The sequence below is a fragment of the Crocodylus siamensis genome, chromosome 3, assembly GCF_052110815.1.
Source record: "Crocodylus siamensis isolate JL-2025a chromosome 3, ASM5211081v1, whole genome shotgun sequence".
Taxonomy (NCBI): domain Eukaryota; kingdom Metazoa; phylum Chordata; order Crocodylia; family Crocodylidae; genus Crocodylus; species Crocodylus siamensis.
The window spans coordinates 110,770,558-110,798,441 of record NC_143397.1 but is presented as its reverse complement, the minus strand read 5'-3'; the positions used below and the strand labels follow the sequence as shown (position 1 = coordinate 110,798,441).

The following is a 27,884-nucleotide window of genomic DNA, read 5'->3' as shown; positions in this document are numbered from 1 at the left end:
ACTGCTTTTGGTGCTAGTTGTTTCAGCTGTTCACCGCATCTGTGCCTTGATGCCTCTCTTATTGAGAAGGAATGCTATCAAATTCATGTTAAAGTCTGGTATAATCGGAAGGATTGAGAAGAGACGCTTGGTTATCTGTTGATCTAACGACCAGGGGAGTATATACCATAAGAAAACTGTCAGCAACGTAGCTTCTTGCCTTGTTACTTGCCAGAGGTCAGATACAGAAATACCTTCTTGATTTGACTCTACAATAACTTGACTCTAGGAACTAATTTGCCTGGAATGCCCGGTGAAGATTATCATTGCTATTGTCTGCAATTTTCTTTTGAGTCAGAGGGAGTCACACATGCATATCTGCTTTGAAATACACCTGTTTTATATCAAATACTGCACTTTTTGCAATAGCAGTAAGGTTGTCTGTATTTAATGCGCGGGAGTTAATGGAGCTCATGGAGCTTTAACTCTTGTAGTTTTGTATTAACATTCATGTTTCTTTTTTTCCTCTTTTGAAGAGGTTAAAATGCTAATGTGAACACTTGTGATTATATTCCTATAGCTGCAGAGTGAGTTTATGCACATTGTTGCTGCTGCTAAGTGGTGTTTCAGTAGTACCTTGCTGCCTTATTTAGTGTTAGGTCTCCTTTTTTTCACAGTGAAGAAGTTCCCAAGCTGTAGCTTTTTTTTTTCATTTACTTTCTATAGTTTTCTAGCACCTTAGAGAAAACTTATATATGAATGGCTAAATACCTTAGTCTCTCTCTCGCTCTCTGTCTCAGTGGGTAGCTACTAAAAAAAGTTTCTCTTCTCAAGGTGGATTGTTTTAATCATGTGGGCAAAAGGGTTTCTAATTCCCTACTCCCCCCAAAGAAAGTGGAAAGTGTTTTTTGTTGCTAACTTATTATTCAAAGGCAAATTATATCTTCTTACAACTTTTAATTGCTGTTGGCTTTGGACCAAGCATGGAAAATTCAGCCAAAAAGGATAATTTTTCAGGTTGTGATCAGTAACTGAAAAGAGCTAAAACAAAAGTTCCAGTTTTGTCTTGCATTGGTATTTGCTACTCCATTTCAAACAATACTGTCATTGTTTTGTCACAGAGCATAACACATGTAAAATATTTTCAAAGGGCTTAGTTGAATGGCAAGTTATATAGTTGTTATGGCTTATTCTGTAAAGTTCCAGTCAAGGGATTATTATACTACTGTCTAGGGAACAGTAAGGAAAAAGAAAGGGCGGGAAGCTACTTGAAAAATAAGTCTTTGGTGTTTAGTTCTAGTTCAGGAAGAAAGGTTTCATACTTAAACAGTTCTGGCACTGGCTTTTTGTCTTGGGGACAAAATGCTAATTAGATCACTGAGTACTTTCCTATTTGTGCTAGCTTTTCTTAGAGGTTTAGTTTTTCGTAACTGCAGCTTAAAATTCAGTGTATTCAGGTCAATGGCTTGGGTTTATCTTGCTTTCACCATATATTATGGTATCTTAATTAAAACTTGGGGCCAAGGGACTTACCTGTGGTTTATTTCTGCTAACAATGTATCTAAATTAATGCTGACCCTGATTCATGCCAGAGTCGAGTTTTACATGAATGTGTTCTTTGCACCTGACGTCTGTGCAAGTAACAAGGTATAACCTTGCTGAAAGTCTTCTTTTGGAAGTTTTTACTCTAATCTTTCTAAACTTGTCCAAAAGCCATTTGCTTGCAGAAGCATCAAATACATGGAAGAAGGCCAGTGTGGTGCCGATCTTCAAGAAAGGGAGGAGAGTGGCACCAAACTTTGGGGCAAAGCATCCACGCCAGGAGATAGGCGGGTGATCCAGGCTGACCTGGACAAGCTCAGCAAATGGGCGGAAGAGAACCTGATGTTTAACACCGAAAAATGCAAGGTTCTCCACCTTGGGTGGAAAAACCTGCAGCATCCTTGTAGGCTCGGCAGTGCTACATTGGATAGCACTACAGAAGAAAGAGACTTGGGGGTCATCATTGACCACAAGATGAACATGAGCCTGCAATGCGATGCTGCGGCTAATAAAGCAACCAAAACGCTGGCGTGCATCCATAGATGCTTCTCGAGCAAATCCCGGGACGTCATTCTCCCCTTGTACTCGGTCTTGGTGAGGCCGCAGCTGGAGTACTGTGTCCAGTGTTGGGCTCCACAATTCAAAAAGGATGTGGAGAAGCTTGAGAGAGTCCAGAGGAGAGCCACGCGCATGATCAGAGGTCAGGAAAACAGATCTTACGATGACGGGCTGAGAGCCATGGGACTCTTTAGCCTGGAAAAGCGTAGGCTCAGGGGTGATCTGATGGCCACCTATAAGCTTATGAGGGGTGACCACCAGGATCTGGGGGAACGTTTGTTCACCAGAGCGCCCCAAGGGATGACGAGGTCGAACGGTCACAAACTCCTGCAAGACCGTTTCAGGCTGGACATAAGGAAGAATTTCTTTACTGTCCGAGCCCCCAAGGTCTGGAACAGTCTGCCAGTGGAGGTGGTTCAAGCACCTACATTGAACACCTTCAAGAGTAAATTGGATGCTTATCTTGCTGGGATCCTATGACCCCAGCTGACTTCCTGCCCCTCAGGCAGGGGGCTGGACTCGATGATCTCCCGAGGTCCCTTCCAGCCCTAATGTCTATGAAATCTATGAAAATCCCTGACACCAGAAGATGTTTGGCATTTTTCTGATGAGTGTGCAGATTTCTCCTGGGTAAAATATTCATGCCGGAATATCCTTTTTGTAGATGCACTGAGGATTGTAAGTAGTTTCTTCCTCCTGCTCTTGCCAGGCTTTAAGTTAGGAATTTATTTTCTGACCTTTGAACATCTTTTCTGTTTTGTTACTGAGAGAAGAATTGATCTCTCAGCTCTGAAACCATTTTTAAGAAGCCTTTTGGTTAGTGCTGAAATAACCATGATCAGTAAGCCTTATTTTAAATACGAAAAAAATATAGAATCTGATCTTATTTTCTTTTAAACCTATCCTCTTATACTACCCTTCCTATTGAGACACTGAAATCCAACTGAATACCATTGACTGTATTTGAAGTCCCAGGTCACCTGACTAGTTTTCTTCAATGGCAGTGAGATCAGGTATCATTTTGCTACAGCTTTCGGTCTGTTCTGTTTGTATTCATTGGGAATTGAGATGACTCAGTGCCTTGTGGGAAAGGGTGAGCATTTATGAAAATCATGCCCTGTATTTTCCTTTTTACAATCAGCTATTTTAATGGCAAATAAAAGAAATTGCAGGTGAGATTCAGTTAGAGCACTTGGATTGTGTAGCTATTTCTTAGCTCACCTCCGTGGCCATATTTGTACTGACAACAGTTACTGTATATGATAGCTTTATCCCTTGCCAGTTTGGTGGGGGGAAGTTGGCACCCTATTGTGCAAGTAAACAGTTCTGTGAATTTTTTTTTTTTAAAGACTTATGTTCCTGGTCTGGACAATTGCAACAACTGTTAAAGCATTTTTCCTCATAGGTTGTGTTTACATTGTTAACTTTAGTAACTTCTACTGATGCTGGCAGTAAGGAAAAATTGACCTGTGGGAGAATCTAACAAATTCTTAACATGTACAAGGCCATGGAGGTGAGGGGTGGAACCCAATCACTGTACTGTTGAATTTTTTTCCTAAAGAGAGGCATCCAAATTTAAAAGCTTGTCAGTTAGAAAAATGGCTTCCTATTACAGCACCCAGAGGCAGAAAGTATTTTACAATCACTGACTTGTGCCTCAAATCTGCAGCTTGGTGCTTTGAGAACTGAATGTCCCACTCAGGCTCCCAGGGATATCAGCGGTACTCATAAGAACGTGTGTGCCATACTAGATCAGACTGGTGGTCCATCTAGTTCAGTATCCTGTCTCTGATAGTGGGTAGATCCCTCTGTCTTGTTGGTCTGGATCCTGGAGCTACTCATGCTGTGTGCCATGCCACTTAGAATCATAGAAAATTAGGGTTGGAAGAGATCTCAGGAGATTATCTAGTCCAACCCTCTTATTCCAAGAAGTTAAGGCTTCCCTGTTGGACACTGCTGTTGCCTACATCCAGTAAGTCCTGTGTGAAGGCACTGCCTCTCTTCCCTTCTGCCTTCCAGTACCTCTGGTGTGGGGCCCTTATCTTGGCAAGCCCCGTGGCACTCCCCATTGTACCACCTCAGGAGGTTGGGGTCCAAATCCATTGCTACCAGCTCTACATGGTTTTTGGTCTGCATGCTCTACCATTTCATCCTTGTCCTACCCAGATACCAAGTGGCAAGACACCCTTGGTCTCTAGTGGATCAGTCTGTATTCCACCCTTATCCTGCAAGCTACTGGGGACCTCAGCTGGTGACTCCTCCACAGAGCTATCACCATGGGCATATCTCTCAGTTTTCACAGGCACGCTCCATACTTTCCCCTTTTTGCCATTAGGAGACCTTGCACATGCCTACCATATGCCAGGCTGCAGGCCCTCCACTGCTTCTTCAGGAATCTTCTTCTGAGGTCTGGTTACATTTCTCCCTGTACCTTTTTTGTTTATGTACTCCCCATCTGTCCTGGGACCTCCTGGCTCTGTTTAGGCTTGCCGTCTGTCTAATCAGGAGGGAGGTTCTGGTTAGGAGGGCCTCTGTGACTCTGCATGTCTTCAGCCAGAGTTGCACTGGATGGTGTCCTTTGGCTCTTTGGACTTATTCAAGGGCTTGTGGGCACTGGCTGGTGTGATTTTTGCTAAGTGTTTCCCCTTGGCACCCTCGTTATTAATCTATGACCACCACTCTCATTCCTGTCTTCCTCTTTCGTTATTTCAAGAATTCTGTTAGTATACACTTAATTGCCCCCTCTAACAACAGAAGGGGCCCAATCACACTGTCTGTGCGGGCCCAGGCCCACGGTCCCCCTGTGTATCACAAATAGGCTTGTATCTGACAGTGGCAGTGAATGCTTTGCAGGGACAGTATTGAACCAGGTATATTTAGAATAATCCATCCCTGTTTGTTACCTCCCTGGCATCTACTGTCATTGGTTTGGAAAGGCCAGGGAAAATATTTCCAGTTCTGTTTTAATAGCTGTTAACAGATCTGTTGGCTGTGTATTTGTCTAGTCCCTATTTTCAGTAGGTGCTCCCTAGTTCTAGTATTCTGGGACTTGATGAATAGCTGTTATTGACTGACTTTGTTCACACCGTTCATGATTTTATAGACCTCCGTCTAGAGGTGCACTGATACATTGGTCCATATCATATCAGCACTAGTAAAAGGAAAACAGACATTATTGGCAACTGGCTTTTTTTGGCTGATGTGGCTGATAATGTCTCTGATAAATGCTGCATGCATGTGAAATCACATATGGATCCATATGAACACAGTCAGCCCAGCAGCTTGGAGAGCCGCATCCAGCTGATAAGTCTGTTGGTGTGAGGGTGGGGAGGGGAGGGAAGGGAAGGGGCATGGGGGTACAGATTAAGGCCCTTGTGGTGAGGGAGGGGCTGGGTAAGGTATGAGACAGATGCATGAGTGGCTTCTTCAGGGAGTGTGGGGAGGGAGGGGTGTGGATCCAGCCTCTGGGGCATTTGCCCCCTGAATCTGTGCATAAGCGGAGGGTAGGCTGCCTCTCTGGGCTGGGGGTAGTGCTTGGCTCTTCCCAGTGTGTGGGACTGGGTCAGGGCTGAGCTTGGTGATGCAGGGCAGTGGTGATGCTGGGAGGCGGGGCTACAGGGTGGGCTATGGTGGATTCTGGAGAGGCCACAGGCCATGTGGTAGCCCCCCTTCCCAGTGCTTTTACCCACGCTGAGCACAGCCCCAGCCAGCAGTGGCAGCCTGCCCTTGCCCTGTGCACAGATCTGGGGGGCAACCCCCATGCCTCCCCTGGGGGTGCATGCAGGGACAGGATCTGCTGTGCCCCCTCCCCCGGCCTTCTCTGGATGAACCACTCGGCTCCATTCTGCATTCTACCCTGCTCTGGCTGGGCAGTGCCTGCCCTAGCCCCAGCCTCACTCACTTGCTTACCACAGGAGCCTCTATCTGCCCCCGCATTCCCTTTTTCCCCCGCTATAGATTTATCAGCCGGAAGCTGTTCTCCAAGCTGCTGGACTGCATATTGGCAATTATATTGGCATTTGTCAATATGGCTGGTAATAACCAGCCATTAATATTGGCCCAAAAAATCTTTATTGGTGCACCCCCTACCTCTGTTATACCCCGCCCCCCCCCAGTAACCTTCTATTTTCCAAGCTGAAGAGTCCTAGCCTTTGTAGTCTCTCTTGGTTTGGCAGTTGCTCTATGCCTCTAATCATTTTGGTTGCCCTTCTATGTACCTTTTCCAATTCTGCTACATCTTCTTTGAGATTGTATGCAATTCTCGTCTTCAGTATTTGGGATGAGCATGCCACAGGTTTGTATAGCGGTCTGATGTTTTCAGTTTTATTTTTAATTTCCTTTTTAATGACTCCCTAAAACTTTATCAGCTTTTTTTGGTTGCCACTGCATATTGGTCTGATGGCTTTTAGAGAACTGTCTATAGTGATGCCAAAGTCTTTCCTGAGTTGTAACAACTAGATTAGAACCCAGCATTGTGTACTTTGTGGGGCCAGCTGTACTGTGTGCGAATTGCTTGTAGTGTTGGGACCTCTCTTTTCAGGTTTTGAAGAATTCTTGTCCCTGTTTGTTTTTTGAAGCTGTATAGCAAAAAAGATTAATTAGGAATGGGGGGGGAGGGAATTAAGTAATAGAGCATGGTCATATGCGCCCCAAAATTGGCTACTTCTCATGCTCTTTCTTGGTGCTAGTAGTATTAAAGATGATAACAAAATATAATTTGTGGCTGTTGATCAGAGGGCAGAAGTCTTGACAGGATAATTTTCATTTGTTAACTGTTGCAAGATGTAGTAAATGAGACTTTACTATTACATTAAAAAATTGGGTACTAATGTGATGCTTATGTTTTGTCTGTTAAACTATATCCTAAGCATTTAGGATAATAATTATGCAATTGTTAAATATTAACACACTCTTCTTTTGAATGAGTTGATTAAGTTTTTTTTCCATGGCAGTGGCTGGTTTGCCTCCCTGTCAAAGCACTGCTAGCAATTGCATCTTTTATCAGCAATTTTGGGTCTTTTTATGACACCCCCCCCCCCCCCCCCAAAAAAAAAATAATGGAACTTACTATATGCTAACGAATGTAGTAAATAGAAGGTTAATATGGTTCTTGTGATTTTTTTTTTTTTTTTTTTAAACTGATAGCTTTTCTGTTTTTGTTTTTATAGGGTACCTGGGATAGGACAAGATGCTCTTTTGTCAGTTTTGTGAATGTTAATTTTGTTGAATTAAGATATTCTTTAAAGCCATTAGATGAGAGATCAGTTAGCAGGTTTATGTATTGAGCTACATTTAAGGAAATTATTAGGGTATGCCTCTTGCACACATCTATTTCATTGCTGGTAAGTGAGACTAATAAATTACTTGAACCAGTACAGATTATTTTATAAGCTGGTGAAAAGAGTATGTAATTAACTGATGATAAGCAATTAAGAGAGCAGTAATAACTGGTGTTTGTTTGAAGTCAGGCAGAAGGCAGGGTAGAGAAGCAGGCTAACAATGTACTTTCATAGACTAAATATAGTTGGTCTGTATTGGGGATGGGCAATTATTTGGGTCCATAGGCCACATGGGGAGTTCTGGGGAGCTATTGTGGACTGGGTCAGCATCCCTTCTTCTCCCCTGCCCCCCCCACCAGACCACTCTATCCTTGTGTTGGATGAGACCATGGGTAGGTAGGGTGCTGGCAGGGGGAAGCTTTAATAGGGGCAGCTCAGCCAGGGCCCCTGCCATCACCAACGCTGCCTCCAGACTGCTCTTCTACCTTTTGAGGAAGGGTTGAGCAGCAGCTGAGCTCCAGTGTTGGTGGCCCAGGCACAGAGGCATCAGTGGCTGGACAGAAGGTCCTGCTGGGTGCTGGGAAAAAGCAGGACTTGGTGGTGAGTGTGGCTGCCTTGCCCTTGTTCCTGCCAGGTCCCTTTTTGCTGCAGCTCCCCAGAGCCTATGCTGGGACTGCCCCTGCAGCTCTTCCCTGGCACTGTCTTGCCAGGCAAGGGGGCCTGGGCCATCCTGGAGGCAGGGCTGGTGGTGGTGGCAAGGAGACACAGGGCAACCCTTGTGTGGGCTCTAGGCAGTTGCAGCAAGAAGGGCTGCAGTAGAGGCCAAGGGGAGGCAGCTGCATCTGCTGCCAGATTCCGCTTTATCTTGGTGCCTAGTAGCAGCCTCTGCCTGGCTACTATCATTGCCGCTCACCATGGGGAGGGGGTGGGCTGGGCTGGGCTGCAGCTCTCTCTTCTCTGGTAAATTTACCAGCTACATTAATTCCCCCCCCCCCTTTCCAAACCTGTGTCTCCCCCACTGACTCCTCAATTTACATCTTCACTGACTGGCTTTCTTGCATGCAGACCAGCCTCTGGCTTCTTCACTATTCCTTTCATCAGGGAAGACCACAGACCAATTGTAGATGCTTTCTTAGCCCAGCAAAGGGTATTTATACCCAAAAGTCTGCAAAGAAGGTTTTTTTTCCAACTATGTGAGTTGGTCTAATTAAAGATACCAGAATTACCCAAAAAACCTTATCATAACTAGATTGGCACCTTCTAGCATGGGACAGGGTATATTGAGATGCTGATAAAATAACATTTCTCTACTTTTCTTGTGCAGGTTTGCAAATGTGCCTTTTGAGAGGGGGGTGGGGAGAGGTAAATTTACTGTATTTGGTGGGGTTGGTCCAGCATTGGATTTAAAAAAATGAAAATCTTAAGTTCTGTTGACATCATTGTGATGTACTGGGTTTTTATCACTGTGGACAATCAAGCGGGTTTGTAACTAGACTTACAAGCCTAACATAAGGCTCTTAACACTAGTTACGTGTGTGTGTGTGTGTGTGGCATGAAGAGATAACAATTTCTGTTGTTCAGGAGGACAGTCTTGCATGCTGTAATTCAAGAAATATCAAGTAAAATTTTTTCATTTAGCATTTCCGCTCAGGCCATCAACAGATGTCTTTTTTTTCCCTGACTTGTTGTGTGCAATTTGTCCCAGAATGGATAAGTTGCAGAATTGGCTTGTCCACACATCTCGCTTCCAGTTGGGTTTATAGAGTAGTTGAATGCACTGCCACTGTTCTGCTAGCAGGTGGCCAGAGAGATGCGTGTACATCCCAGCATGCCTTGTGTTGGTCAAGTGTCAGTAAGTTCCCAACTGTCAGTTCTAAGCAAAGCCCCCATTGGACATTTAAATTGTGGGGGGGGCAAAATTTGTGGGAAGAATTTTGGTAAAATTCAGTGCACAGCTTGTACCTCTGAACACCTACCAACCCATATTTCTAGTGCACTTGTCCTGCCACCACTGTCTGACCCCGAGTTTTCAGTACCATTGACTGCTATGGATCCATATGTGGTAGGGATGTGGAAGGAATTATCAGGGGGAGCAGGGCAGGCCCTACGAGGAGAAGCTATGGGACCTGAACCTGTTCAGCCTCCACAAGAGAAGGCTGAGGGGGGATTTAGTGGCCTGTTACAAACTCGTCAGAGGGGACCAGCCCGCATTGGGGGAGTCCCTGTTCCCCTGAGCACTGCCAGGAGTGACTAGAAATAACGGTCACAAGCTGGCAGAGGGTAGATTCAGACTAGACATCAGGAGGCGCCACTTCACTGCCAGGGCAGCTAGGATCTGGAACCAACTTCCAAGCGAAGTGGTGCTGGCTCCTACCCTGGGGGTTTTTAAGACAAGGCTATGACAGTCACCTTGCTGGGGTCATTTGACCCCAGTACTCTTTCCTGCCATGGCAGGGGGTCAGACTTGATGATCTGCTCAGATCCCTTCTGACCCTACTAACTATGAAACTAGTAATTATTTAACTAATACATGCAGTGATACCCGGTTAGCCTACTGGTTATGCCTGGGCTCCAGGAGCGTGCAGTCTGGCAGGGAAGTTAGGGGGAAGGGAAGCTGTACCTTGTCCCAGCAAGAATCAGAAGACAACAGGGCACGCAGGAGGGAAGGAGGAGCAAGGACAAAGGAAGGGAGGGGTGAGGGAGACTAGTACCCATAGCCTAAGAGGAAAACAGCAAGCAATGTAATGACTCATTAGTTGCTGGTTCATAGATGCTCCCTACCTCTCAATGCAGGGCTTCACCTGGGCTGTGTATATAGATTTCATAGACATTTGGGCTGGAAGGGACCTCAGAAGATTGAGTCCAGCCTCCCTGCCCAAAGGGCAGGAAGTCAGCTGGGGTCATAGGATCCTGGCAAGATAAGTATCCAATTTGCTCTTGAAGGTGTTCAATGTAGGTACTTGAACCACCTCTGGTGGCAGGCTGTTCCAGACCTTGGGGGCTCGGACAGTAAAGAAATTCTTCCTTATGTCCAACCTGAAATGGTCTTGCAGTAGTTTATGACATTTCGACTTCGTCATCCCTTGGGGCACTCCTGGTGAACAAACGTTCCCCCAGGTACTGGTGGTCACCCCTGATAAACTTATAGGTGGCCATCAGATCACCCCTGAGCCTGCACGTTTCCAGGCTAAAGAGCCCCATGGCACTCAGCTTGTCATCATAAGGTCTGTTTTCCTGACCTCTGATCATGCATGTGGATCTTTTCTGGACTCTCAAGCTTCTCCACATTCTTTTTGAATTGTGGAGCCCAAAACTGGACACAATACTCCAGTTGTGGCCTCACCAAGTCCGAGTACAAGGGGAGAATGACGTCCCGGGATTTGCTTGAGAAGCATCTATGGATGCAAGCCAGCGTTTTGGTTGCTTTACTAGCCGCAGCATTGCACTGCAGGTTCATGTTCATCTTGTGGTCAATGATGACCTCCAAGTCTCCTTCTGTAGTGCTAGCCAGCATAGCACTGCTGAGTCTATAAGGATGCTGCAGGTTTTTCTTCCCAAGGTGGAGGAGAACCATGCATTTTTTTCAGTGTTAAACACCATCAGGTTCTCATCTGCTCATTTGCTGAGCCTGTCCAGGTCAGTCTGGATCACCTGCCTGTCTTCTGGCGTGGATGCTTTGCCCCGAAGTTTGGTGTCATCAGTGAACTGGGCCAGTCGGCTCCTGTCTCCAATCTCCACAACATTAATAAAGATGTTGAACAATATGGGTCCAAGGACAGAGCCTTGGGGGACCCCACTAGTCACATGAGTCATGATGAGTGACTCCCATCAGTTACTACCCTCTGGGTCCGACCACGGAGCCAATTTCTTAGCCAGCGTATTATGGTGGACCCTAGGCCACGATTGGTCAGTTTTGCCAAGAGATGATCATGGGATACCAGATCGAAGGCTTTTTTGCAATCAAGATATGACATCAATCTCTTCTCCCTTGTCCAGATTATGGGTCACCTGGTCGTAGAAGGAAATGAGATTGGCCAAGCAAGACCTACCCGCAGTAAACCATGTTGCCTATCCTTTAGGTTGTTGACGTCAGCCAGTCCATTAAGGATGGCCTCTTTTTAATAAACTTTTCTAAGATCTTCCCCGGGATAGAAGTTGGGCTGATGAGCCTATAGTTGGCCTGGATCCACTTTCCTCCCTTTCTTGAAGATCGTACCACACTGGCCTTCTTCTAGTCTTTGGGCAGTACACCAGAGCGCCAGGAGTTTCCGAAGATCCCAGCCCCTGGCACAGATATGATGCTCGCCAGCTCCTTGAGTACCCTGGGGTGCAGATTGTCAGGGCCGGCTGACTTGAAGGTATCCAGTTTCTCAAGATGTTCCTTCATGAGGTCAGCATTAATGAAGGGCAGGGGCTCTCCCTCACCTGGACCTCCCTGTCCTATTAATTGTTTAACTAATACATGCAGTGATACTGTCCTGTCCTGTAGCGGGCATAGGCATCCCATGGGACTGATGAAAGACCGATGCAAAATACCCATTTAATAGGTTGGCTTTTTCCTGGGTGTCAGTTGCCCCATCTGGTTCAGCGGGGGTCCAATGTTTCCCTTGCTTTTCCTCCGGCTCCCCACGTATCTGAAAAAGGACTTTTTTTATTGTCCTTGATGCTCAAAGCTAGTTGGAGTTCAGTTGCAGCCTTGGCTTTCCTGGTTTGCTCCCTGCAGGACTGGAGCAATGCAGAATAATCTTCCTTGGAGGTGAATCCCATCCTCCATCCTTTTGTAGGCTTTTCTTTTTAGCCTTAGGAGGTCTGTTAGGTCCCTAGAGAGCCAGGGGGGCTGCTGTGCCCTCTTGCTGCCTTTCCTCTGAGATGGGATAGACTTAGCTCGTGCATTGAGGATCACTCCCTTGAGGAGCAACCATTCTTCTTGAACTCCCCTGTCCCTGGTGTTGTGGTCTCTGAGGGCCTCACTGACAAGCCTCTTGAGCTTGTCAAAGTCGGCTTTCCTGAAGTCAAGGACTTCAGTGTTGCTGACTGACTTGCCAGCTTTACAGCGGATGGTGAAGGTGATCAGCTCATGGTCGCTGTCACCCAACTTCCCATCGATCACTCACTAGGTTGCCAATTAGGTCATCCCCTGTAGCCAGTACCAGGTCAAGCAGAGCTTTGCCTCTTGTTGGCCCATAGCCTTCTTGAGTCAGGTAGAGGTCATCCACGCATGAGAGGAAGCTTTGCGACTGCTCAGATTTTGCTGAGTGGTCCTCCCACGAGATGTTTGGGTAATTGAAGTCACCCATGACAACCATGGTCCTGGAGCATGCGGCCTCAGCCAGTTCCCGGGCGAACTCCTGGTCAAGCTCAGGCCGTTGGGAGATCTGTAGTAGACTCCCACCATTGTGTCCCCTGTGCCGTGTTCCCCACGGATTTTAACCCAGAGGGTCTCCAGTCATCCACCCTGGTTGCCAATATCAGCTTGCTGGGACATGTAGCTTTCCTTAACATAGAGAGCTACACCCTTGTCCTTTTTTATCTACACGATCCCTTCTGTACAGGGTATAGCTATCTATACCCATGGTCCAGTCATGGGTGGAGTCCCACCAGGTCTCCGTTATCCCTATGACGTCATAATTATTTGCATTGAGCAGGAGGATGAGCTCATCCTGCTTATTCCCCAAGCTCCTGGCATTTGTGTTGTCTGTCTGGGCTTGACTGGGGGGAGAAGACAAAGGGCCCTGGGAATCTGGAGTGGCTCCCAGCAGCAGCTGTTGGAGCTGCTATCTTATTGACTAATCATTTAATTGATATAATTAGAGGAGGTTAAACAAAAATATTTTTAAATGATATTTATATCCCTAGTATGTAATTGTTACCTTGTTGACCTTTCTGGTCCAGTGTTGTGAACTTGTAAGTGAGATTGGGCTCTGGGTATCATGACTATTTCCTTTTGGGGCAAGAGCAAGAGATCCACACGTGTAGAAGGGTACTTGCAGGATTGGTGCTTGCTACCAAACAGGCAGTTTTGTCTGCCTTAGGCTCCCAACGTGCAGCAGCAGATATTTTAACATGTAGCTGAGCTGATGTGGGAGCAACTCCAAGCCATTCAGCAGCATTTCTAGGTCAGCAAGATGAATAGCAACTGGTGAGAACAGATGGTCTTTGCCACCTGGGATGGCAAAGAGGTGGTGCACATGCTTCGATATGTCCTGGGGCACCTTTAATGGAAATCTATACCAAGCTTGTTCCCATACATACAGTGGTGATGCAGATACCATTATCTATGGAGAAACATGTTACCATCTCTTTGTGAAGGCTTATAACCCTGGGCGGCCTCTGGTCCCTGGCAAACTTTTGGCATTGGCAGGTTGATGTCTGGGGGGCAATGTGGGAGGTATCTGGCAGTCCAGTGGATGATGGCCCCATATGTCATTTATGCCTTGCTGACCAACAGGAAGAAATGGATGGGTTTGTCACCTTGAGGTTAACCAGCTGTGTCTGGGCCAGAGTATACTCATTGCCATCCTTTCCATACCATTTTTGTGAATTGGTCAACTGGATGGGCTACTTCTTGATTATGCTGCAGGTAGTTATGGACCAGCAAGGCCGTTTTCAACATGTAAATATTAGCTGGTTGAGCAGGGTGCATGACTCCAGGATACTTAGGTAGTTCCTCTGAACTGATGGAGCTGAGAGCTTTCTTGACTTCCAGGTTGGGAGTGACTGTACCCTGGCTACTGACTGGGGGGAGTAGAAGGTAATGACCTTCACATGGCTCACTCCATTAAGTGAGAAATCATGAGTAATGCCGTCAACTCAGCTACCAAACATGGATGAACAATCTGGTCTTTCAGAGCTGCAACTCAACAGCTCTTTTTGGGGCCTTTTATCAAGCTAGTGATCCACAATGATCAAATGGAATTCTGGCCCAAGGAAAGTTGCTGTGTCCAAGTTTTGACCCTTGCGATGCATGTTGAGGCTGGTTTTCAGAAAAAATCCAAGACTGTAGCTTTTGTAGACCTGTCATCAACCTATGACACAGTCTAGATTAAAGGTCTAATTCTGAAGCGCACAAAGATTATACCCCGCCACCAAACTCTATATCTGATATGCACAATGCTGAGTAATAGGCAGCTGTGTGTCCACCTGGGTGACAGAAGCAGCATGCCCTGGTTCCTCAGCAGTGGACTGCTACAAGGCTCAGTACTTGCACTAACCCTCTTTAATGTGTATACAAGTGACATGCTGTCAACAAAGTCATGCCAAATTGTATATGAAGATGACCTGCTTTAGCAGTGCAAGTGATGCCTTCAATGACATTTGAGTCCACCTTGAATGATGACCTGAATACCATGGAGGAATATTTTCAGAGACTTTAGACTTGAGCCAAATCCCCACAACAGTCACTGCACTCTGTCTTGATAACAGGAAGGCTAAGCATATCCTGAAGGTAATTTTTTGTGGCAACACTGTGTGGCAGTACCCCACTCTGTCTTATCTTGGAGAGGCACTGGACTGCACATCAACCTTCCATGACCACCTGAAGAAAGTAGCTGCCAGGACCTAAGACAAGGGTCAGTTTGGTTCAGAAATTGGTAAGCACAATCTGAGGAGCATCAGTATTACAGACTTCAGTGCTGGCCCTTGCTTACTCTGTAGCTGAGTACTATGCACTGGTATGGACCAGAAGCAGTGGCACTTGTTGAGATCCGACTGAATTCTGCAATATGCTACATGACTGGAACCCGTAAGTTGGCCCTAACACCTGGGCTGCCTGTGCTGTCACACATTGCACATCCACACATTCATCGCAAGACCGTAACTATGGAAAGTCCAGTGAATGACAGAAAACAAACATCTCCCCATCCACCAGGACTTCAACAGTGCCCCTCACCATCACCTAAAGTTGTGCAAGCTCTTCTGCACCAACAGTGTGACTTCAACCCTGATGAAGCTTGGAAAACCAAATCGAGTTCACAAGAAAGCCTAAATTGGATCTATCACAAGATAGATCTATCAGAAGGTCCCTGCTTTGATCTCCCATGATGTTCATGGGCAACTCCTAAACTGTATCTGCAAAATCATGGGAGATGTAGATATTTGATGCACAAATGGAAAATTAAAAACTCTCCAGTGTGCAACTGTGGTCACCCAGAGCAGACCATGGAACATACCTCCTTCATATTTGTGGATCAGGTATTGAGTTGTCATAGCAATACATTCTGTTGCTCCTGACACAATTGGTTGACTCAGTTACCTAAATGTAAAATTATAGCTGCTGTTCTGTATCCTCATCATTCATATGGAAGAAGACTGATTTAGGGGAACCTGCCTTCCCACTGTACCCCTGGCCAATTTTAAACCTTTCACTGGATGCCTGGAAGGAACAGTTTAACTTCTGCTTAACAGCAGCTGTGAGGTGTGCCTTTTGGGTGTCTCAAAGCTCTCAAAAGTGTTCGGGGACCCACGAAGATGCCAGTACATGCAACATGCTGCTGTTTGTAGTTTCGGCATGAGTGGTGCACAATATCTGTGAGGCCAAAGGGGGAATCCCTATTTGAGACCAAGTGTCTGCCAGCTCCTATGGGTGCCATTCCTGGGAATTCTTAAATGGATACCAGTTGCCTAACACTGTGCATGCGAGGTGCACTGGTTGACTACTTTGCCAGACTCTGAGCTGAGGGTTGGAATCATTAGTCATAGAATGAACTCAGTTAAATGATTAAACTGTCAACTGAACTCATGCTCCCCCATCCCCCACGGCCCATGAGTATGTGGGGTAAGCAAGTTAGGTGAGGGTTGCTGAGTTATGCTTCCAAGGATGTGGAGGGGAGATGGTGAAAACTTGTGTTTTTTGTGAGGCTGTAGGCTCTGTATGAGCTCTGTGGAGGCATGGCTGTCTGAGCACTGAGCTATGCTCCTTGAGATGTGGAAGGTGGGAAGCAAAAGCAGGTAGGTGGTGAAAACTAGGGTGGGCTTCTCTGGACCTGGGGTAGGTGGAGTTGGAGTAGACAGGGGAGGAGGAACAGCTTAAGGCTAGATGTGCATGGCTCCTCCTCGCATTTTGTTTTTGATCAGTGTTGGACTGCTGAAGTTGGCTCCCCGCAGGAGGGAAGGAGGGAGACTGGTGCTGGGAGAGGCAGGCAGTGCACCAAGCAGACACTCTTGGCGCTTCTTATGCCCCTGATGACAATAGGAGTACTTTGAAACCTTACAGTGACAACAGGAGTCAAAAAAGCAGGAGAAGCAGAAACAGCGTGTTGCAGACCAAACCAAAAATTCAGAGCCACCCACACCACATAGAAGCACATGCCTGATTTACAGCAGAGTCTGGATCAGCCTTGTCGGCTATCTTCAGACCCACAGATAAAGCAGTCGTGGAAGACCATCATCCTAGACTGCAAGGGATTGCTTATGATGCCTGTGGATGTTCTTGCCCTATACATATAACCACAGCCATCCTTTTGACAACGGGCAGAACTCTTCTGTTGTGCTTCTTAATAAATGTGAAAAAGGGAGGTCAATGGAGCAATTAAGTAAATGCAGCAGTGGTGGGGGGGGGGGGGGGAATCCTGCAGAAACCAACCTATATATCCATCGTTTTCCCGTGAACATGAGCATCCACATGCTGAAAGCATCCCAGACCTACAGCATGTGGTTTGTCCCCAGGATGTGGCAGTCACTCCTGGATAGCTGTTCAGGGCAGAGGGCAGGGTGGATTTTATTTAAATTAAATTGATTTTATTTTATTTTTTTTTAAATCATGATTTAAATCACTGGCCAGGAAACCTTGACTTAAGAGTGCACCTTTTGTAGAAAAATTATTATTACTTGATTATAACCTTAATGCATATTATTCACAACTTAGAAAGAGATGTAGGTTTCATTTTTTAGAAGGTGCACTATACATCTTAAAGCAGTAATTTATTTTGATATTTGTTCAGATTAATTTTTTTTTAGCTACATCAGAAAACTGAATTATGATTTGGGGTTTCTTATTTTCATTTTTTTTTTTTTTTTATTTGCCAAAGCTAATTGAAGCAGGTACAGGTGAACTATCTCCATTCACTAGATTAACCAGGGATATTTGGGGGATATTTTTGCCACGCTGTATTAGGACATTAAATGAACACTGCAGCCATATGTTATTAGCTTGGGGATTTCTTTTGCTTTCTTTTAGATTTCTTCTCATCTTTTGATTTCATTCCTCTTATGGTTTGGCAAGCCTGCTGCCATGATAGGTTTTCCCTTCTACCATTTCATTCATTCCCTCACTAGATCTCTAATCAATGGAGTGGCTATACTCAGACTTATCCTTTAAGACTTCTTGAATATTCTGCTCAAAATGTTTCCATCTTGTTTCTACTGCCCTTCCCTCCAGACTCCTCCTCCTTGCCCAGATCTACTCCATCCCCAACAATCCTCCATTCATTTAATTTCTTGAAACTGCACTTTTAGAGAGAGGTAAAGGCTTGCCTCTGTGTACACAAACTTGCAGAGAGACAATAGGGCTGATGGGTAGGTAATCAGGTCTGTTATATGGAAATGAGAGACTGCTGTTAACAAGGATGTTATCTCTGGAGAGACAAATCCACAGTTTAAGAACTGAAACTAAGCATCACAGATGCTTAATGGGATCTTCTAGACCTAAGCACTGTGTCCCATTGGGTAGAGTGGTTTTCTTTAATCTTCACTAATCTATAGAAGAGCCTCTAGGAGCCCCATAAGCTTGGGCCCCTAATACAGTCCATGGTCTGTTGACATATTTATAAATAACTTTTTCTAAAAAGGTTGTATGAAAATATTGGCTCAAAATGGTATACAAGTAGAAATTTATAATCCCTATTCCATGATGATATTTTTGAGCTTTTAACATACTTAATATAAACCTATATAAAGATAGCTTTAATTTTAAATCTTAATTTTTTGATTATATAAAAAAAAATTGATTTTAAATTTTAAAAATCATATATGTGTGTATATATGTATAATTTTTTTTTCTTTATCTACCCTGGCACAGGGTACGTCTGCCTGACAGCTGAGAGGTACTTGCTCCCACTCCTGCCATGGTAAAGCTTGGCAGGCTGTGGAATGGTAAAGCTTGGTGGCAGCATGTGTCCCAGTGGCTAGTGAGCAGTCCTATTTGGGAATTAATCTACAGCAGGGGTGGGCAGTTATTTTGGGCAGAGGGCAACTTACTGATTTTTGGCAAGCCATCGAGGGTCACATGACAGGCAGCCCAGGGCAGATGAATATAAATTTTCTAAATTTTTTTTGTTTTGTTTTGTTTTTTTTAAGGGGCCCTGTAGGCTGGATTGAATGGCCTGGCAGGCTGCATCCAGCCCCTGGGCTGCATTTTGCCCCTGATCTACAGGGTGACACAGAGCACCATGGTTGCCTTCTGTCTGCAGCTTGAAGATGGTTACAAGGTGATCCAGGGATGCCTGCTCAAGCCTTGCAGACTCCAACAATCTCATTTGTATGCTCGACAGTGGCAGTGTAGTGCTCCTCAGCCTCTGCATGCCGCTTAGTAAACCACATAGCTGTGTTCCTTAACTCCTTGATCCTGCATTTGTCTGTGGCCAAGCATTGGCAGTGGTACATCCACTCTTCCTCTCTTTGCTGCCTTGTCTGCAGCCCAGGAGCTGCTGGCCCCCACCAGAGAGACCAGCAGGTCTATCTTTGTGTAGGTATGGGAATTCCTTTGCTTGCAAGTTTTGAGTACTGGTTGCTGACTATGGCCTTGGCCTGTTACCTAGTCCTGTGGTGCCATCACTGCCTTTAACATGCATCAGGCCTGAAAGTAGAAGAGGGATCAACAAGAGGAGTTCATTCTTTTCCTCTCTGTTGCCCTGATAGCATGAAGACGTCCCCAACACAAGCTGCAACTAGTGAAGCCACCCAGCTAGCAGGTAGGCTAGACCCCAAGCAGCAGGAGGTAAAGGGGGAGCAGGCCTGGACTGGAGGTGAGGGGGGAAGGGAGAGGCGCATGAGGCTCTGCCCCTGACCCTGCTTCCCTCCACTCTTGTCATTCTTGATGGGCAGTTGGCTAGTATTTAAATAACACAACACCCCTGCAGCCACTCCTACATGCTTAAGACTTAGTGACTGTCTGCAGTAATGACAGGGTCTCTCTACCAATCAGTGGCAAGGGGCGGGGCTGCCAGGAAATGCCTGTGAAATAGGCCCTTTGTGCCATGAGTAAGCTGCAAATATGGTTTTGTCTCACTGACTTAAGTAGTTCCCTAGCTATAACCATCATGCATGGTCAGCCTTAGAGACTGATTGATTAGTTTAGCTTAATTGTCTGTCAGTAACTCTCAAAGGCTGCCAACAGGTGGCTGCTGCACTGCTCAGAACACAGCTTGAGAATGCAAAGGGAAGAAGCATCCTCCCATGCCCTTTTCTACCTTGTGGGGATTAGCTAGCTGGTATTGTAAGAGCCCACAACGAGAAGCTGCATGTGGTATGCTGAAGAGGCATGTTGGGGGTCCCAAAAACCTCTTGGGACTGTGGGTCTGCCATTGCTTACAAGTTGGGCTACCCACTCTCTGCCTCCAACTCATCCTGCATGGCTCCCTTGTCCCACCCCACCCCATGACCTGTCATCCCTTGCTGTAAAACAGCCCTGGGTTGCCCAGAGGAAGTTTGCCAAGATGGGGACTAGAGGAAGCTCAGACTGACATTTGAGGCTGACTTCCACATTTTAGAAGAGTCTGGAAGAGGTACAGCTGATGCTATGGCTGCTTAGAGGGGAACCCAACCTGCCCTGGTGGCCTGCACCAACCAACGAAGCAGCTAACCTGATTTAAAGCCTGCTTGTTTTCTCCTATCCATTAAAACCAGAGCAAGCACTGCTTGTAATAAAGTGCCTTTTATCTATCCCTAATGAGTTATTTGTGTGAGACTGAAGGTTATCACAGCTACTTTGTTTGGACCCAGTCTAAAGTGAAAAGCTGAAGTTGTTGGTAAAGGTGGTGGTGGTGGGGGGGTAGCAGTGCCTTGTCCTAACATCTGGGTGTGAAGCCAGGACTAGTGCCTTTTCTTGAGGCAAGAGGGCAGGTGCAGCAGGGAGGGTCCCTGTAGTTGTGCACTAATGTGATTGTGGTTTTGGTAGGGGGATGGATGAGGTTCAGTGGGACACTACTTTGGTGGTTTTTAAGACCCAGCTACACAAAGCTTTGGCTGGGATGATCTAATCTAGTTGGGCATGGTCCTGCTTTGAGCAGGGGGTGGACTAGCTGACCTCCTGAGCTCCCTTCCAACCCTAATTGTCTCTGATTCTATGACTACCTTAAATGGTCACTACATACTGAACTGGGACTTGCATTACAATGACTGTTTGGTGCCTGTTATGGATTTGCCTCCAAAAATCAGTGCGGGTACAGTTAATCACTTGCTTTTGACTAAAATAATACTTGTTAGTATACCACACTCACGCAGGGAATGTGGTGAGGGGGCATACTGGGGAAGTCTGAGTGCAGTCACCGATTCTGCACTGGAACCCCAACTGCAGGTCTGCAGAGGTCTGGCGGAAGGGGCCATGGCTTAACCACCCACTGAGCCATTTGAGGTTCCCCTGGGAGAGCTTGGGCTTCTTGTCTGCCCCCCCCCCCCAACCCCCACCACTCACATTTGTTGCTTGACCTCTTCTTACCCAACCATAATGCTGGACTGCCACTTACAATTCTGAGAAGTGGGATTTGTCCTGTTGTGGGCTGGCTGGGTCTTCTGGGGCACTGGCTCCCTGTTGGGGGAGGCCTAGCAGGGGTGCAAGGTGGCCAAAGCAGGGGGACAAGGAATTCCAGACCCTCTCTGTCTGAGCCCAAAATTATTACAGATCCCACACGGCTTGGCTGGATGGCCAGGGTTGCGATGCTGTCCTGTAAGGATTGCATGTCTTTTGACCCCGGTTGCATTGGTGTCCTCAGTGCTCTCTTGGGTGGTATGGGCTGCTGTGTCCACCATGTTTTTGGATGCAATTGTCGTTGGCTGCAAAGATGTGGGACAGTTCCTTGTAGAGGGTGTGTGTAATCTGAGCACACCTGGCATACGTCCTTGTGAACTGTTACCTCAGTACCTTGTGCTTGGACTAGCACTGGGCCCAGTCATGCTTTTGTCCCCAGGCCACCATTTGCTTTACCATTCTTTTACAGACTACCTTGTTTCACTGGTTTGACTGGAGAAGCAGTGGGCTCTCCATCTCATTCTCAGATGGTGATGAAATCCACAGTATCCTCTGATCTAGTTGCTACCACACTTGTTTATTATGTGGTGCTTGAGTGGCCATGGTGGAGGGAGAATGAATGGATGTGCAGGGATATGGAAGTCCCAACTTGCCTTGGTGGGTGGTGGATGGGTCCAGTGATTATTTTCCGCCCCCCCAACAGCCAGATGGTTAGGTGGATGGAGGTCCCTGGTGGTTGGTATTTGCGGCTGGTTCAGTGGATGCAGGCATTGATGGTGATCTCAGGTAGCAAACATGAAATGTCTGGCAAGCTGCCACGCAGAACAGTTAACAAGTGGGTGTGGTGATCTTGGGAGGACAGTTTTCTGATTAGGACCAGAATAGCTGCACAGAACTCTGAGAAGCAGTACTCAGCAAAGGGGTGGATGAGGACCTGATGGTGTTTAATACTGAAAAATGCAAGGTTCTCCATCTTGGGAGGCAAAACCCGCAGCATCCTTATAGGCTCAGTAGTGCTACATTGGCTAGCACTATGGAAGAAAGAGACTTGGCAGTCATCATTGACCACAAGATGAACATGAGCCTGCAATATGATGCTGTGGCTAGTAAAGAGACCAAAACGCTGGCGTGCATCCATAGATGCATCTCAAGCAAATCCCGGGACGTCGTTCTCCCTTTGTACTCCGGCCTTGGTGAGGCCACAGCTGGAGTACTGCATCCAGTTTTGGTCTACACAATTCAAAAAGGATATGGAGAAGCTTGAGAGAGTCCAGAGGAGAGCCATGTGCATGATCAGAGGTCAGGAAAACGGACCTTATGACGACAGGCTGAGATCTATGAGGCTCTTTAGCCTAGAAACGTGCAGGCTCAGGGGTGATCTGGTGACCACCAGTACCTGGGGGAACGTTTGTTCACCAGGAGCGCCCCAAGGGATGACAAGGTCGAATGGTCATAAACTACTGCAAGATCGTTTCAGGTTGGACATAAGGAAGAATTTCTTTACTGTCCGAGCCCCCAAGGTCTGGAACAGCCTGCCACCAGAGGTGGCTCAAGCGCCTACATTGAACGCCTTCAAGAGTAAATTGGATGCTTATCTTGCTGGGATCCTATGACCCCAGCTGACTTCCTGCCCATTGGGCAGGGGGCTTGACTCGATCTTCCGAGGTCCCTTCCAGCCCTAATGTCTATGAAATCTGTGAAATTTTGGGATGCCTGGAGGACTTACTAACTTGCTTGTCCTGTGATATTGTGGGAGAACTGCTCAGATGTCCTTCACAGTGGCACAGAACAAACTACTAGCATTTCTTATTCTGCAAACTTTTTTGGAGATTTGTCTTGGGACAGGGTCATCTAAACACTCGTGCTTTGTCTCAGGAGAAAATATTCTTATTTCTCAAAAGGCTTTACAGTATCATTTGCTTGAAGACTTTTTATACAGAAAAACACCCCAAAGCAGTTGTGCTTTGTAGATGCTGTTGAGAGAGTAATGAAGTATATCTTGTTGTATAAGGGAGCCATGTATTTGACATCATGGGAGATGAACATACTTGTTTTCAAGGGGTGCACCGGTATATCAGTTGGCTATTGGATTGGCACGGGTAAAAGGAGAAATGACATTATTGGGTTTTTTTGGTCGTTGTAGCTGATTTTTAATTATGGCTGTATGCCCGGAGCATCCTGGTGAGTGTAGTCCAGTCCTTGTGCCCCACTGCTAGCCTGAGCCTGTGACAGAGTACAGGTCCCACAGAGTTGTAGGATGGGGTGCTCGGGAGCTGTTATAGGGCTCTGCACTCAGCAGCAAAGGGACCATTACTGGCTCTTGCTGCTGCTGTTGCCATGACAATGCCATGTGCTCAGCAGGGGCCTGAGTGCTGGGGCTGCTATGGCACTGGCTGCCTTAGCACAAGTGGCTTCTATGTGGCAGCTATAGGAGCTCAGCTGCACCAGGGCCTGCTGGTCCTGAGGCAGTAGCCTGCTCTGTCTCCAAACATGCCCCATGCTGCTGTTCATGTAAGTGTCTGACCCACCCATCCGGTACAACAGCATGGACTGTGCAGGGAGCAGGGCTGTGGGTAGGAGTTATGGGTGAGGGGGCAACATGCTGGGAATAAGGTGGTCGCTGGCTTCCTCTTGGAGGGCCGGAGCAGGCAGGAGGTGTGCGATTTAATGTAAAATGAACAAAAAAGGTTTGTCAGTAGTTTTAAAATGCCTTGCACTATTACCAAAAATCAGTTATTGGATCGGCATTGGCCAGTATGGTTAGTTAATCATCGGCTGTTGATAGGGGTGCACTGATAAAGATTTTTCTTGGCAGATACCATTTACTGAACTATATTTTGTTTGACCTGAGAGTAAAAAGGAGTAAATGACTTGATTTGACCTAATGAGTGTCCATCACTTTCTGCTAAATTTAAATATGGCAGACTTTTGTTTGCTTGTTTGTTTTTAAGCACTAACTTGGAAGCACAAATAATGTTCAGATTTAATTAGGATATGTGCTGCTGTGTTCAGTAAATTCTACCACTAAGGTTGTACAGATGACCTTCTAAATGTAAACCAGTACCTATTGGTTTAGGGGCTGAGGTGAAAGATCTTGCCAGCTGTTGGACAGGATTTTACGCTTGTCAGAAGCAAGTAAAAAAGCATAGGATCTCTATTTACTGACTTCAGTAAAAACGGGTTTGGTCTTGCTCGTTCTACTTACCATGCACTTGAGGATTTTTCAAGAGGTAATTCTCCTTATTGGTTGGAGCATAGGTTCATCTTGGGGGGGAGGGGAAATAGTTCTGATTTACTAGATGTGTGGTATGTATTTCAATGTTTAAACTAATCTCCTTAAAGCTCTTGGAGAAGATTCCAGAATAGACTTTTATAAAAGCAGTGCTTCATCTTGACCTTAAAGTAAAACCTATTCAAATTGCTGAATTGTGAATTTCATAGAACCGTGGAAAGTAGGGCTGGAAGGCACCTCAAGAGGTCATCTAGGCCAGTCTCTTGTTCAAGGCAGGATCATCGCTGTGCAAACCATCTTAGACAAGTGTTTGTACAACTAAAAACTACACAAACAAAACCCTGGTGCCCAACTACAAGGCACACTTGAAAATACCAAAAAACACTCCCTGACTTGCTCTACGGGTAAAGCGGGGGGAAAGGGCACTATCCATGTGCTGCTGCTGCTGCTACAAAGATGGGAAGCTGTTAAATATACTTGAACTCCAAGGAAGAGATCCCTTCCCTCCTTGCTACAGAGGGGTACAAACCTTCCCACAGTCTGTACCAGTCTAACTGGGGGGTAAAATTCCTTCCAGATACCAAGTTTGACTAAGTGGATGGGCAAGACCTCATTAATCAGGACCTTCTGGGTGTTTTAGCCTTAGCAGGAACATCAGCACATTACAGTAAAAATCTTCACCCTTGGCTGCAGCCAACACCTAATGCTTCTGAGAGAGACAACCCCCCCCCCCCAATGCCTGTAACAAGAGGAGGGGGGGAAATTCTTCCCCAGCCCCATCTGACAACTGGCCAACCCCAAAAGCATGGGGGAAAAACCAGCACTCTCCACTCCGGTCTGCAACCTGAGGACTGCACACACCACTCCACACATCTCATACCCTATCTCCTCAATAAACTTATGCCGGCTTCTTTTGTAACTGAGCTGGTTGTGGAGAGTTGTTTAACTCTCCTGCTGCTGAGCTTGGCCCTTTCCAAATTCCACCTACTCCCGTGCTGTAGGTGGATGGAGCTTCTGGTCTTGGTATACTTACTCCTAGATCAGGGTTCAGCAGTGTTTTTTGGGTGGAGGGCCAAAGAACCTGCAACATCTACTTGTAAGATGTTGAAGTGCCAGAAAAACAAAATGTGGTTGGGGGAGGAGGGGTGGTGCACTTAAACACTGGATTTTTAAACCCAGTGCTTTAAGAATTGACACAACATTTGGTTGATTTACTTTTATAGCTTGTTGGTAGTTATAAAAGCAAGCCTTTCTGCTATTAAATGACAGTCTTTCTCAATATTCAATAAATGAGCTCTATTACCACACAGTCCTCATATTAGCTGTAGGCGATTCTTTACTCGTGCAGGCCAGAAGCCAGTTCGGTCTTCAGCTTTCTCAAAGCGTGGATCTGTCACCTTAGTGCAGCTGGGGACAAGTTGCAGCATCTCTTTCCTCTGAAGAAGATGACCTCTTTTTGCTGCCAACTCTTTCCTCCTTATACCTGTTCAGTTGTATAGCTTCAAAGCATTTCTTCTTGAGAGTTGGTTAATCAAAGTCCAAACAAAGCAGGCAAAGATGGAATTAACATATTACAATTGTATCCTGTTCATGTTGCTTCTGCATAAGGGGGGCAGATTGTGGCCCCTGTGGGGAGGGAGGGGTGGGGCTGGGCAGGGGCAGGCACTGCCCAGCAGGGCCAGGGTGCAAGACGGAGCTGTGAGCAGCTTGTCTGCGAGGCATTGGGGGGGGGGGGCAGGGGATAGCTCCTGCCACTACCCATAGCCCTCCATGCCTCCTCCAGGAGAATGTGCCACCCCTCCCCCCAGATCTGTGCGTGGGGTGAGGGTGGGGGCTTCTGGGGCAGGGGGTGGCCCCAGGCTCTTCTCAGTGGGAGGGTTGGGCTGTGGCTGTGCTTGGGCTGGGCAGTGGCAGTGCTGGGAGGGGGGGTTACAGGGTGGACTACAGCCACCCCAAAATTCACTATAGCCTTCCGCCCAGTGCTGCTGCTGCCTGCCTGCCTCAAGTGCAGCCCAGGCTAACCCCTTCCACCTCCCCTGGGAAGAGCCCAGCACCACTGAGCCTGCAGCAACAGACTGCCCTTACCCTGTGCACAGATCTGGGGGGAACATGCCTCCCATGCTTCCCCTGGGAGTGCGTGCAGCAGCAGGAGCTGCCCTCTTGTTGTGCTATGCATGGCACTCAAACAAAACAGTTCCTCCCAAACTTCCCCAGAGTTAAAGTAGTGGACAATATTATTGCAAGATGGGGGATATCATTTATGTCCTTGGTCCTGTTTCCCTGTCCCCTGGCTTTAAATTGCCCCATATGTGGCCTAGGTGATTTAAAACCAGGGGTTGGGGTGGGGGGAGCAGCCTATTGACAGCCTGCCACCTTCCTAGGAGGTGGGAGAGAAGACAGACTGTCAAATAGCAGGCTTCCTGTAAGGGCAAGAGTGACCCAGAGAACAGACCTCTAGTGTCCACTGCTGTCTAGCTTTCCAGCTAGGGGGCTGAAATGCACGCACATTCTGGCTGCCATTCTAATGTTTCTACTAGTAAGAATTTCAAAGAAACTTACTGGTAGAAATGTGTGTGGGGGTGTGTGTCTGGATGCCCGTGGAATATTACTGCATTTCATCAGTTGCATATAAATGAGGCTGCCCCCCCCCCCCATTAGCATGGTGGAGAACAGCCCCTCATCTTATCCTTGCATATGAAGTGATTGGGGGGGTGGGGCGTGGAGCAGGTGGCTACTGCTGCTGTCACACTGGCCCTGATCCTGGGTGGATCCTGGGTGTAATCCGTTAGATCCACAACAACATCCTAACCCCCAACCCTGCTTCCTGTTTGCATCTTCTGCTGCCCCACCCTTCACCCCCACCTATCTGCTTCCTTCCCAAACTGTGCCTAACAGTAAGGGGGTGCTGGGGTTTCTCAGCCATGGAGGATGTGGAAACTCCTTCCCCTGCCCAGCCAATCGGCAGTACTAACATGGCTGCATTTCCAGTCAAGGGCTGTGCTTCCACTTAATGTGGACCAGCCCAAGTAGCATCTGACAGTAAGGGGGGGGGGAGTGGGCAGAGACTGGGGGGAGCAGGGGAGCAAGAGCTGTAAGAAGCTAGGAGTAGGGGGGCTGCAGGGGGGAAAATAGGGGGGGCAGAGGGTGGGGCGGCACCTGAGCATTTCACCCCCCCCCACCCGCCAGCCACTGTTTGCTTTGCTGTAGGGGTGGGGGCGGGGAGATTCAAGACAACCCTCCAATACTTAAACTCTATACCTGGAAAATTATAACAAATTAATAATTTTTTTCATATATAGAATCTAAGTATTTGGGTGTCATCTTATATTCAGAATTGTCTTATTCACATAAATAAATATAGTAATTGCTCAGTGTTGCCTGTGCATGAGAAAAGATTGGGGGCCACTGCTGTAGAGCAGGGATTCTCAGCCAGGGTGCAATGGCATCCTAGGGTGCCTTGAGATCCTTCAGTGGTGCCGTGGAACTTAACACCGAGTGTCCAAACATGGCTTGCAAAGTAAACCCTGAGGTTCCAAGTAGAAATCTGTAGGGTTGAAAACATTCTGATGTGATCTTGAGTTCTTTGTGACAGAAGAATTGCTCTGTTTTTCTG

The 27,884-nt window shown here is 46.7% G+C and overlaps 1 protein-coding gene across 3 annotated transcripts in view; it reads left to right on the top strand.

The window, feature by feature from the left end:
• GAK (cyclin G associated kinase) overlaps positions 1 to 27,884 on the top strand; it is a 124,463-nt gene that overhangs the window by 879 nt on the left and 95,700 nt on the right. The gene's annotated exons all lie outside the window — the stretch shown is intronic.